This window comes from Camelus dromedarius, chromosome 24, assembly GCF_036321535.1.
Source record: "Camelus dromedarius isolate mCamDro1 chromosome 24, mCamDro1.pat, whole genome shotgun sequence".
NCBI classification, from domain to species: domain Eukaryota; kingdom Metazoa; phylum Chordata; class Mammalia; order Artiodactyla; family Camelidae; genus Camelus; species Camelus dromedarius.
The window spans coordinates 32,253,443-32,266,169 of record NC_087459.1 but is presented as its reverse complement, the minus strand read 5'-3'; the positions used below and the strand labels follow the sequence as shown (position 1 = coordinate 32,266,169).

The following is a 12,727-nucleotide window of genomic DNA, read 5'->3' as shown; positions in this document are numbered from 1 at the left end:
AGTTTAAGCTCCAGTTACGTATGACCGCGCTGGACTGGACGTCAGTAGGGGCGACGTCTCCCCAAGCGGTGCCAGGTTTGGGAAGTGTGTGGGAACATCTTAGGACGCCACTCCCCATCTCACTCTCCTCCCGCCTCCCGAGCCCCCACCCTTGGGGATGCAGAGCGTCCGGAGGTCTCTGATAAGGGCGGGCCACAGACTTCGGGTGTCAGCAGTGACCGGTTAGATGGGAGCAGCTGACTCACTGGGATCCCCACCACTAACCTGACTTTGCTGCAAAAAGCGCCCGGCGCCTCTCCGAGTGCCAGAGATGGAAGCCTTCGATCGCACCTTGTTGCAGGTGGTCCTCCCGAGAGGTAAGCCGAGGTCTCAACCCTGGCGCCTGTGCTGTGCCCTCCCTGGGAAGCAGGGTCTCTGCAGTAGCGGTCGGGCCGGGCTGCTGGGAAGACAAGGGGGACTCAGATACGCGGTGCGTTGGAGACAGAGGTCGTGTGAAGACAGGGGCAGAGACGGGAGCGACGCACCTGCAGGCTGGGGGCTGTTAGGGACGCTGGCAACCCCAGCCACCAGCGGGCACATGGGGCCGACGCCCCCTGAGCCTCCAGAAGGAGCCGCCCCCGCTGACACCTCGAGTCCGGACGTCGGGCCTCCAGGACCGCGGGCTGCGCTTCTGCTGTTTGAAGCCGCAGCCTGTGGGCATTTTTTAGAGCAGGAGACCGACACAGCTCTCGTTTGGGACCCGATGCCTCTCGTACTTCGGGGTCACGGCGGAGACGCAAGCACTCAGAGGGCGATCTGTGAGACCCCCCCCCCCAGCCTGCCTCCCGCTCAGGCCCGGCCCAGTGCGGGCGCCCCGCCCCGCCGTGTCTCCCCCAGGAGGGGAGGGTGAGAGGCGTCGGCTTCGCCCCGGGACCTCTCCCACCTCCCCAAGCCAAAGAGCAGCCGAAATGCCCAAGCTTTGCGTTCCTGTACTCTCATCTCGCACTGGTTCCTGCTGAGGTGGGGAGGCTGCCAGGCTGTCCCCACTTCACAGACGGGGACACTGCGTCAGGGCGTGTCCGCGATCAGCGTGAGGGCCCCCCCCCCAACCCCGGGTCTCCTGGCCGTGACTTTGTGCTTTGTCTACAGGGTCCAGAACAGAACTGGAAAATCAGGGACTGACTTTCCAGCAAGAACTCATTGAGTTCAAAAAACATTTTTTTTTTAATCTTTGTCTGACTTATTTCACTTAGCGTGACCATCTCTAGGTCCATCCATGTTGCTGCAAATGGCAGCATTCATTCTTTTTTATGGCTGAGTAGTTTCCCATCGCATATATACCACACTTCTATGTGGAATCTAAAAAAATGATGATAGACAAATCTTATTTGCAAACCAAAAATAGACTCACAGACATAGAAAACAAACTATGGCTACCAAAGGGGAAAGGGCAGAGGAGGGATAAATTATGAGTTTGGGGTTAACAGATACACATTACTGTACATAAAATAAACAAACAGCAAAGATTTACTATATAGCACTGGGAACTATATTCAATTTCTTGTAATAACATATAATGGAAAATAATCTGATAAAATATAGGTATGTATATGTGTAACTGAATCACTTTGCTGTACACCTGAAACTAACATTGTAAGTCAACTACACTTCAATTAAAAAGCAATATTTTAAAAATGTTGCTTTAACCTTTACCCTGATACAGGACCTCCTCCATCCAGCAGCCAGAGTGGAGGTCAGATCACGTTGCTGCTTTGCTCTGAAGCCTGCATCCTCCCCGCTCAAAAGACTCCTCAGCCCCACGACTGAAGCCAGATCCTCACTGGGCCTGCTGGGCTCACGTGACCTGAGCCCACAGTGGTCCGACCTCATCTGTTGTCTCTGGATGTGATCTGCTCGCTACGTCCGCCTCTCCTGCCAACTGGCCTCCCTGCGGCTCCTGGACACGCACCTGTGCCCTGCACCTGTGGTCGGGGGCCCTGCAGCAGGGCTGAATGGCTTGTCCCATTGAAGTGTCACTCCGCAGCTAGGCCCCCAACCACTTTCATTAAATTTACACACCCAGCGTGCCCTCCCCACCCTCTTCCCTCTTCCCTTCTAATGTAATGGACTTCCATCTGATGTAATGGACTTACTCTTTTGTGTGTTCCTCCTCCCCTGTTATGGGCTGGGTTGCGCCCCCCCCGAAATGGACATGTTGACGCCCCAGCCTCCACTGTGACTGGATCTGGAGCTGGGGCCTTTCAGGGGGCCATTGTGGTTAGATGAGGTCACAGGGTAGGGCCCTGATCCAACAGGCCGGTGGCCGTAGAAGAAGAGGAAGAGACACTGGATTTATCTGTCTCTCTGGGTGTCCAGAATAAGGCCACCCAGAGGACACAGTGAGAAGCTAGCCGCCTGCAGGCCAGGGAGAGATGCTTCACCAGAAACTCACCCTGAGGACACCCTGGTCTTGCACTTCCAGCCTCCAGAACTGTGAGCAGTAAGCGTGTGGCGTTCAAGCAGCCCGGGCTGCGCTCTTGTCACGGCAGCTGGTGCTGACCAGCGCACGCCCGTCACTCCACGGGAGTGTCAGCTCCGGGGAGACAGGAGTTTGGAGTTCCTGTCTCTCGTTTGAATAGCACCTACAAGGGCGCTTCGTAAGTATTTGCTGAGGGCATAAGGGAACGTGTTCCCGGCTTGAACAGGGAGAGGAGGAAGGAGTCCCAGGGCCTTTGTGTGTGTCTGGTCCCACCTGGCTGCTGACGCTCACTGCTTTGCCCAATTCCTTCCCGAACAGCGTTTGAGGGTCCGGCCTGTGACCCCACGTCTGTTGCCACGAGTCTGTCTCCCTGCTTCCACCTTTGGGCAGTGGCCGAGTCTCTGGCTAATTCAGATTTTCTCGCTCTGTGTCACCAGATGTACCAGTTACCTTTTTTTTTTTTTTTTTTTTTTTTTTTTTTTTTTTTTTTTTTTTTTTTTTAGCGTTTTAAAGGTGAAAATTGCCAAGAGCTGCCAGTTACAGAGCAGGTGGGTGCCCAGTCCCCCATCTGACTCCCGTGGCCCCACCGCGGCTACAGGACGTTGCAGTGCAAACCCCTCTGAGCTGGGAACCGGCCACGTCGTGTGATGTCGAGATAGCAGAGCCAGCGAGGGTCACCCCCTGCCTGACCCCGGGCTGCGCACTCCGTTTGTTTTCTGTCTGGTGCCAAAACTTGAGACACACACCATATGCCCGCTTATTTCCGAAGCCTCTGGGATTCTAGGCGCCTGGGCAGCGATCACACACAGAGGGGGTGTAATCATCGCCGACACGCGGCGCGGGCCCGCGTCTGTGTGCCAGGAGGCTGCGCCATCCTTCCTGGCCACATCAAACAGACGTGTGGTGTTGGAGGTGTCATCATTCAGGCACATAGCATATGTCCTTGGAGCAGACAAGGCGCTAAATTAATTCTAAACGCTGCTTGTAAGCTTCTTGCCGAAACACTCCCTCACTGTATAAATAGCTTTTGCGTTCCACGTTTCCTACCGCAGGCTCTCCGGAAGCCCAGAAATGCAATTCTGGCTTTATTTTTTTTAAAGCACTGAGCATTCTTCAAAATAGCCCCATCTCCATAAAGGGAAATTGGGGGAAAAAATGACTAAATGCTAAGCAAAGGGACGTTTGCTGTACCTCACTTGGAGTCTTCTGTCTCAGGACCTCGGCCCCTGAAGGATGCTCTTCCAGACTGTCTGAGGAGGGACATTTCGCCCTGGTTCCTCTCTCCTCCAGGAGAGGCTGGGTCCCCGCTGAAGCCTGCAGTCTGGCCAAGTCCTACTCCCTGCTTCACTTCTGAGTGGGAGGTTTGCTCCAGGTTTATTCTGACCCATAGGTAACATCACTGCTCCTCTAAGAGCTTGAGGTCCGCCGGCTCTGGGGCTGGAACAAGCTAGAGCCCTGGCTGGAGGACGCCAGAAAGAGATGGAAAATGACTTTCTGGGTGTGTGTGTTGGGGGAGGGGGAGGGGATGGTGGCAGAGGTGCGGGGCCCCTACTCGCAGGCTGGCCTTGAGCCTTGTCCCCCCATCTCCCCTCCCTTCCGCTCCCCTCCCCTTCCCTCCGCTCTCCTCGCCTCCTGTTCCAGCCTCTAGCTCTCCTGCTCGCCTTCCCCAGGACCACAGCCAGTCCACATGCTTTTCGTGGGTGTTAGACAAGCGCCCCACTCTGGGCACACACAGCTCTGGTTGTAGCCTTTGGATCTGGGGCAGCTGGCTCCAGGAAGAGGCCAGAGTTCTGCTGGTGACACCAGGTAGGAAAAAATGGGGCGGGGGTCGTGTGACTGACGTTTGCGCAGGTGGAGGTCTGCGAGCTGCAGCGAGCCATCCTGTTTTCAGTCTCCTCTGGGTCCAGGCTGAGAAACTGGAGGCACTGGCCTTGCTCTGGTGGCCTCGGAGCTGCCGCAGTCCCCTTGCTCGCCGGGAAATGCAGGCGTCTGTGAAATGGGGTCAGGAGATGGAGGCGTAGTGGGCGGGCGGAACCGCCCCGCATACAATGAAACCCTTTCTTCCCGCAACACAACCCTTTTATATATTGATTTTGAAGACCATGAGTGGCTTACATTTAAAAAGAAGTCACACAATGCAGTAATACACTGTAAAAGATGTTTTTCAAATGGAACGTAGAATACGAAGTTAAGTTCCCTCTCCTTCCCGTCCCTCCACTTTCTCTCTACAGAGGAGCCATTGTTAGCACTGCAGTCTGTTCCTTAATGGTCTTTTTTCTACGAATTTGCATCTGTATACACGTGTCCGTATACATGTTCAGATCCAAGGTTTGAGACAAGTGCAGTTATATTATTTGCATTATTCTCTGACTTGATTTTCACTGAACTTTTAAATCCGTTGTCTTGGACAGATGGCCACAGGCACGTGAAAAGCTGCTCAACATCACTAACTATTAGAGAAATGCAAGTCACAGCCACTGCGAGGGACCACCTCACACCGGTCAAAACGGCCATCATCCAAAAGCCCACAAAGGATAAATGCTGGGGAGGGTGTGGAGAAAGGGAGCCCTCCTGCACTGCTGCTGGGAACGTGCATCGGTGCAGCCACTGTGGAGGATGGTCTGGGAGTTCCTGAAGAACCTGGAAGTGGAGCGCCCCTGGGACCCAGCAGTCCCGCTCCCGGCCTGTGTGTGGGGAGCAGCCCCACGCCCCGCCACTGCTTTCCTCCCAAGCCCCGCTCTCTCCCCAGCTCATGGACGGCAGGAGCCCTTTTGCCAAAACCCGAGAGGGACCTTCCGCACCCTGGCCCCCCAGCCCCCCTCCGCGGCCGGCAGCTCATCTTCGTCCCCGGTTTTCTGAACCGAGGACCGTGAAGACAAGCGAAGACCGCAGAAGGGAAGGCCAGGAGAGAGGGTCTGTGGAAGGGGAAGGGAGGGGCGTGTGATACGGAGGACGGAGGGCCCTCCCCCGAGGCTGGGGGCGACATGCAGGACCTCCCCCTGCAGGGGCTCATGGGGCCAAGGTGAGGCTGGGCTCTAACGTGGGGAGGGGAGGGGGCACCCGGGGATGGAGGAGGAAGCACACTAAACAAACAAGCGTCTCTGATTCCTCGTCCGGGAGGCCCTGTCCCGCGGCCACACGCCTTCCTCTGACCTCTGTCTGGCAGCCCTCTAACCACAGGTGTGTCAGCGTATCAGCTTAAAATTGTTTGCCGTACACCAGGCTGGGGAGAAAGCCTTCATTCACCTGAGCCCCCCCAGCCACCTTCTTCCGGGACACCCAGCAACCCTGGAAGTGGCGGGCGGAGCCCTGGGGCAGGTGCCTGCCTGCGGACTGGTGCGCTTTTCTGCAGGAAGAACGTGCGGCTTGCAGCTGCCTCCAGAAGGTACTGTTCTCGGGTACCGGCCGTCTCTAAAGTGGGTTACGGGTGGGGAGTGAGACGCCTTCATCTCAGGATCCTGGAGCTGCAGGCTGGGCCCCTGGAGGATCTCAGCAGGAGAAGGGGCCCTGGGTCAGTCACCCACTGAAATCCTGTGTGATTCCAGGCTGGCTCCCCAACCCCCTCTGAGCCCTGCATCCTCATCTGTAGAAGTGAGAACCTCCTTCCCGGGTGGGTGTGAGGAGAGTAAATACAGCTGTGCACTCAAGGCCCCCTGCCTGGGTCGGAGCCGCACGTCCGTGTCCTCTCCTGCCTCCGGGAAAGGCTCTCTCTTACTTTCAGTCTCCTCCTCACCCGGTGCATCAGCTCCGGGCCTTTGGTTTTCTTCCCCCTTCCCAGGATGGGAGAAGGAAGGGGCAAAACCTTCAGAATGTTAAGACCTTTGAGCAGCTGCAGTTAATGTTTGGGGGAGAAAGAAGCTGGAATTATCCGCTCACTTGGATATTCAGATATTCCTGGTGCCTCTCCCCTCGGCTGACCCCGCCCTGGTCGTGCGTATCCCAGAGCCTGAGGGCGGTCAGGGTGCTTAGTGCAACCACAAGGCAGACACCTGGGGGAAGCTAGCTCTCGCCCCAGACACCCCACACCCAGAGGACATTAACTAGAGAGGGCCGTCACAGACACACATTTCCTCTTTGGCCACGTCCCAGCCTCAGCCAGCCGTCCCCAAATGGCCCCCATCTGCTTCTGGCCCACGGAGGTGAGCGCGGGTGAGCTCTCTGGGCCTCGGCCCGTTCATCTCACTCACGGCCCTAATGCCCGAGCACATTTATGGCCCAATCAGTCCTGGTGCCTCATCTCCTTGGAGTCTCCGCTTTTTTTTTTATCATGCAGCTTCCATATTTCCTGGTGACAAACTAGGTCATATGCATGGCAGAGGGCACTCCACAGTCACATCATGTCATAGTTATTAAACTAAATACACGCTGACCTCAGATGGGTGATTCATTCTTAATTCAAATGGGAGGATCAAGACCAGAAGTGGAGACACCCCAGATTTCCCAGCCACACCCCCCTTGCCTAAGTGGCACCACGTGACTGGTTTCTGGCTGATGGGTGGTGAGCAGAGGTGGCAGGTGCCACTTCTGGGCAGGAGTAGTTAAATACTGGTGTGAGGTGTTCCTGCCCTCTTTTCCTTGCCGCAGAATCGTGGGGGCCACATGCCCAGGTGCAGGGGCTGCGTGGGAAGCCGCCTGGATGGCTGAGTCACTGAAGGGAAGACTGTTTCACAAGGTCATGTGTTAATAGAACATACGAGGTACAATAATGTCCCGGTCAGGAGATGACGCCATTGGAGAGATCATGTGTTACTCACAGCTCCCAAGGGGAGGGGGCACGGGATGCCATGCAGGGCCACACGGGGAAGCACCAGGAAGCACCAGGGTGGGTCAGGAGGTGGGGGGAGGGGCACTGTGGACCAGAGCCCGCTGTGGCTTCTGCAGAAGGAATGGACAAGGCAGGGTGAGCAGGCTTGGGGCCAGCTAGTTTGGGTCATTCCAGTGGGCTCTGGGGCACAGGGGCTGTCCCTGGTGAGGAGGGCAGGGGGACAGTGACCCAGAGTGTGGGAGCCCCTGCAGGAGGGGGTGGGGGGTGGGCTCTGGTTTGGCTGATTTGCATTTGAAAGATGTGCTTACAGGGGGGTTGCTTCTTCTAGGGGTTATCTAACCTTGGAAGGGGCAGTCCTTCCAAGGTCAACAAAGTCCCAGCTGTGACGGCATCAGAACACGAAATAAAGGACGTGGAGAACACAAAGCCCCAGCTGTGACAGCATCGGAACAGAAAATAAAGGACACGGAGAACACAAAGCCAACTCACACTGGTCTTTGTAAGAGGGGTTTAACTGCACGACGTTAGGCCATGGAGATTTGGGGTGGATGTACCGTGTCAGGGCACTGCTGTAGGAACACAAGGAGAAGCCGGGGAAGATGGCTGTGGAGCTGAGTCTCAGCACCAGCACGACATCTGTGAAGTTCGTTCCTTTGCGCATTCATTCGTACATTGAGCCAATGGTCACTGCACACCAGCTGTGTGTTGGGCCCAGTGCTGGGTCTGGATTCACAGTGGTCAAACACTAGCCCCGCCCTCAGTGGAACTCTCAGTCTTATGAGAAAGTGAGACCTCAAAGGAGAGGGTGATAGAAGGTGAAGCCTGCCATGAAGAGGCTGGGTCTGCAGAGGAGTCAGGGAGGGCTTCTCAGAGGAGGTGACGTTTGAGTTGGGTCTTGATGGAGTTATATGAGTTCCCCTGCAGAAGCCTTGGGCATGAATGGTCTAGGTGGTCTAGGAAAAGCATAGACAAGGCACATCTGGGCTTTGCAAAGAGTTCAGTGAGGCAAAAAAAGACCCCACTTTAAAAATGGGCAAAGGACCTGAATAGCTTTTTTTCCCAAGAAGACCTACAAATGGCCAAGACGTATATGAGAAGATGCTCAACATCACTAACCATCAGGGAAGTGCCAATCAAACCTGCAATGAGTCATCACCACACACCTGGTAGGATGACGTATCAAAAAGGCAGGAAATAACAGGTGTTGGCCAGGATGTGGAGAAAAGCGAGCCCTTGTGTTCTGTTGATGAGAATGAAAGTTGGTGCAGTCATTATGGAGAACGGTATGGAGGTCCCTCAGGAAATTCAGAACTACCCACAATGATCCCACAGTGTGCTCCCACAACCCCACTTCCGGGTACACACACCGAAAGGAAGTGAAATTAGCATCTTGAAGCGGTATCTGCACTGCCGTGTTCATTGCAGCATTATTTACACAGTTGCCAAGATATGGAAACACACTGTGTCCGTGGAGAGATAAATGGATTAAGAAAAGGTGGACTATTATTTAGCCTTTAAAAAGAAGGGAATCCTGCCATCTGTGGCAATGTAGAGGGACCCAGAGGGCACCATGCTGAGTGGGAGAAATAAGCCAGACAGAGAAAGACAAATACTGCTGGGTCTCACTTACATGTAGACTCTGAAGAAATCAAGCTCATAGAATCCGACAGTAGAACGTGGTTACCATGGGAAGTGGGGGAAGTTGGCCAAAAAGTACAATCTTCTAGTTATAAGATAAGTAAGTTCTGTGGCTTTAATGTACAGCATGGTGACAACAGTTAATCATACTGTATTGTATACTTGAAAGTTGCTAAGAGAATAGATTTTAAGTGTTCTCACCACATGTACACACAGAATGGCGCCCATGTGAGGTGATGGATGTGTTAACTACATTGTGGTAATCACTTCACCTTGTGTACACATATTAAATGATTGCACTGTACACCTTTTAAAAATCACAGTGTACAACCTAACTATATACAGTTTGTGTGTGTGTGTGTGTGTCATTTTACCTCAAAACTCTGTGGGGAAAAGAGTTCAGTGAGGCTGGAACAGAAAAGCATCAGGAATGTGGTCCAAGACAAGGCTAGAAAGCCAGGTGGGTTGACATCTGAGATCGCTCTGAGAGCAGGGACATAGCTCTGGGTTTCCTGCTGCAGGCTCCTGAGGGTCTGGACCATGGACAGACCAGGAGGTGACATAATGAGACTGGCGGTCACAGCCTTTTCTTAAGTCCCTCCTTCAGTGGCCCCTCCATCACTTTTTAGTGTTGATCCAGCCTCTCCTGTTACAACAGGAGGGAAAAAGCCCTTAGGCTCCTCTGTTCTAAGGCAGGGAAAGTAAATCCTATCCTCCCTTCTTGCATCCATGGCAGACATTACTAATCAATCAACGTTCTTCACATCAGAGGTCAGATGGAGCCTCAGAGGCTTTCTCAACACAATGCTTCAGGCAACTACCACCAGATTGGCATGTATGTCAAATTATGTGTCATTTCTGTTTTAAGAGAGTAAAGGCATAGTGTTCTCTTTGGGAAGTATTTTCATTTGAAAAAAAAATGAAAAAGAACTGGTGTAGGGAGGGCAAAGTTTAAACAGAGGAATAAATCTCTAATGGTAGAATTTTAGTCAGCAGAAGTTTGGGGAGGAGAAGAGACTTCTACTTGATCCCCTCAAATCAGACTTGCCTCACCCACTCAGAAATATGTCCCGAGTGGGAACCAAGGGGACGCTCTGTTTCCTCACTGCTCTGCTTCCATTGTCACCAAAAACCTTCCTGTCCTTTGTTTTCTCAGCCAAGGTAAACACCATGGGGCTGACGGAGAGGTTTCCATGGTAAGCTCCTCCCACGTGCTCTCCCTTTGTGTCCCCACAATGCCCACGATCTGCAGGCAAAGAATTGACTCTCAATAAACGTTTATTGATTGAATCTAAATTGCAATTTTGTCTACTGCCTTCAGGGAAGCCTAGTGGAAACCAAATTCACCCCCATCTGGTGCTAAAATGCCTCCATTACCAGGAAACCAACATACAAAGCCCAGATCTGCGAGATTCATTTTTTTTTTTTTAAAGCCACAGGAATCCTGACTCACAAGGCCCCTGGGTCACAGGGATCCACACACTTGTTCATCTGCTGTCCGGTGTGAGCCCCTAGAGCAGTGACGTGGTCACTCTCACTGCCCAGCGTCCTGTGACCTGGCCCAACAGACACCATGCTCTCAATCAGTGCCTGTGAATGAGTGAGTGAGGCTGGTCCCAGCACAGCCAGGTGAAGGAGGTGGGCTCCTATCCCCCCCATCAGCAGGCGAGGCACCTACAAGTGTGGCTGGGTGGGTGGGGGCACTTGCAAGGCCAAGAGGGCACTGGGAAGAGCAGCTGGGAGGAGGCTGGGGGCGGGGGGTGGCATGATGCATACAGTTCTGAGCTCAGTGGACTTGATGTGCTTGTAGGACCGACTTGGGGAGCTCGGGGTTTGTGGGGACAGAAACCACACCACTGTCCTAGGAACACTGTCCCCAGGGAGCTAGACCTCTGGTTCTTGGGGCAGAGGGAAGACACAAAACTGGAGGGAGAGTCAGAGAAGGGATGGGCAGAGGAGGAAAACAGGGAGAAGAAAGCGAGACTTCCAAGAGCAAGAAGGTGGTGACTTCATCACCAGAGCAGCAAGGAGGAGAGATGCCGCCAGGGTGTGGATGCTGAATGTGGACGGTCCTCTTCACCCGGAGCCCTGTCCAGCCTGTCCTCCCAGGCCAGCCTTTGCATAGCCGTGTTTTGCACGGTTACAATTGCTGAATTTCCACAGACAGCAACCACCCGGAGAACCAAAGACTTTCTCCTGTTGACAACCTCTTTCTTGGGTTGCTGGGACCGGCCCCCTCTCCCGGGCTGCAGTGGGACGATTCTGGTGGGAGGCGGCAGAGGCTGGCAGGGGCCAGATCATGGTGTTGGTTGCAGGCTAGGCTGCAGGGCTCTGCCCTGTCTGCCTGGGGAGCCGTGGAGGGTGCAAAGGCTGCTTGTTGGAAAGCTCATTTCAGGCTACAGTGTGGAGAAGGGCGCAGAGGGAGGGCAGAGGGTTTGCAGCTGCCGGGGGAACTCTGCAGCCAATTGCCAGACACCCCCCTCCACTGGCCCCTGGTCTCCAGTTCTGAGCCTGCTGTAACCTTGTGTGTCTCACTGCTGCTTTGACATCCACCTCTGACCCGGGGGGCTTTTGATTGTTTGCAAAATGTATCCCTGCTTCTTTGCAATGTGACTGCCAGGCTCTTCCATTCAACAGGTAGAATCCATTTCCCCACCCATGGAGCCTCCGGGACTTGCACTGGCTAATAGAATTTGGCAGAAGTGACACGTGGCAATTCTAAACCTAGGCCCCTTGAGGTTTTGCATGCTTCTGCTCTCTCTTTTGGGACTCTGCAGCCACCATGTGAATAAGCCAGGGCTAACCTATTGGCTAACCCATATTTGTTATCAGTTATCGCGTGCTGCATAACAAATTACCCCAAACCAAGCAGCCTAAAACAACGTGCATTTATCATCTCACAGTTTCTGTGGATCAGGAGTCAAGGCTCAGCTTAGCTGGGTCCTCTGGTGTGGAGTCTCTTCCAAGACAGCACTCAAGGGGTCAGGTGGGGTCAAAGTCATGACCTAGTTCACCTGGAGCAGAATTGCTGCCAGGATTAGTTAACAGTTATTGGTAAGATTCAGTCCTCGGGCCATTGGCCAGAGCCAGGCCCCAGGTTGTTGCCCTATAACTTCACCGTAGGGCAGTTCACAGCTTGGCAGCTGGCATTGTCAAGATGAGAGAGAGAGAGAGAGAGGAAGAGAGAGAGAGAGAGGGAGAGAGAGGGCTGTCACCATGGAAGTCAGGCTCACATAAACCTCATCTCGGAAGTGACATCATCACTTTTGCTGTAATCTGTTCATTAGAGGTGGGTCAGTGGGTCAAGCCCACGCTCAAGCCCACTGCCTCTCCCATGAGGCTTCCTTGGACCCTCCTGCCTTGGGGATGTCCCTTTGACCCCACAGCATGCGGCGCCTGTACCACCACTTGGCATTTCTCACTCCCCTTCAGGAACATCTGGTCTTGTGTTTGGCACGGCCTGGCACCAACGCTGGTCTCGGTGTGAGATCTTTCTCACCAACCCATCCGGCTTCTTTTTCCCCGTGAAAGACACTAGAACACAAGTTCCAGGCATTGTTTCCAACTCTGTGTCTCCCGGCTCACCCAGAACCAGACATCTTCCATTTGCAAGAACATCAGGAGTAATGTAGCTCTGAGGCCCCTCTGTGTATTACACAGGTGTGACAGTTGAAAAAAGCTTTATTTTAAGATAATAGTAAACACACACATAGTAGTAAGAGAAACAAGCAGAAGGCTCCTGCGTACCCTTCACTCACTCACCCCCGATGATACCAACTTGCAGGACTGTATTACAATGTCCCAACAGGAAACTGCCGTTGATACGATTCATCAACACTATTCAGTTTCACCAGTTTCACGTGCAC

General features: G+C 53.7%; 1 long non-coding RNA gene across 1 annotated transcript; it reads left to right on the top strand.

Annotated features, from left to right (window-relative positions):
* The first annotated feature begins 4,058 nt into the window (after window positions 1-4,058).
* On the top strand, window positions 4,059-9,201 carry LOC116158479 (uncharacterized). The gene is made up of 4 exons (XR_010377730.1): window positions 4,059-4,264; window positions 4,870-5,843; window positions 7,043-7,155; window positions 7,552-9,201. It is a non-coding gene; the product is annotated as an uncharacterized LOC116158479 (long non-coding RNA).
* Window positions 9,202-12,727: the final 3,526 nt, after the last annotated feature.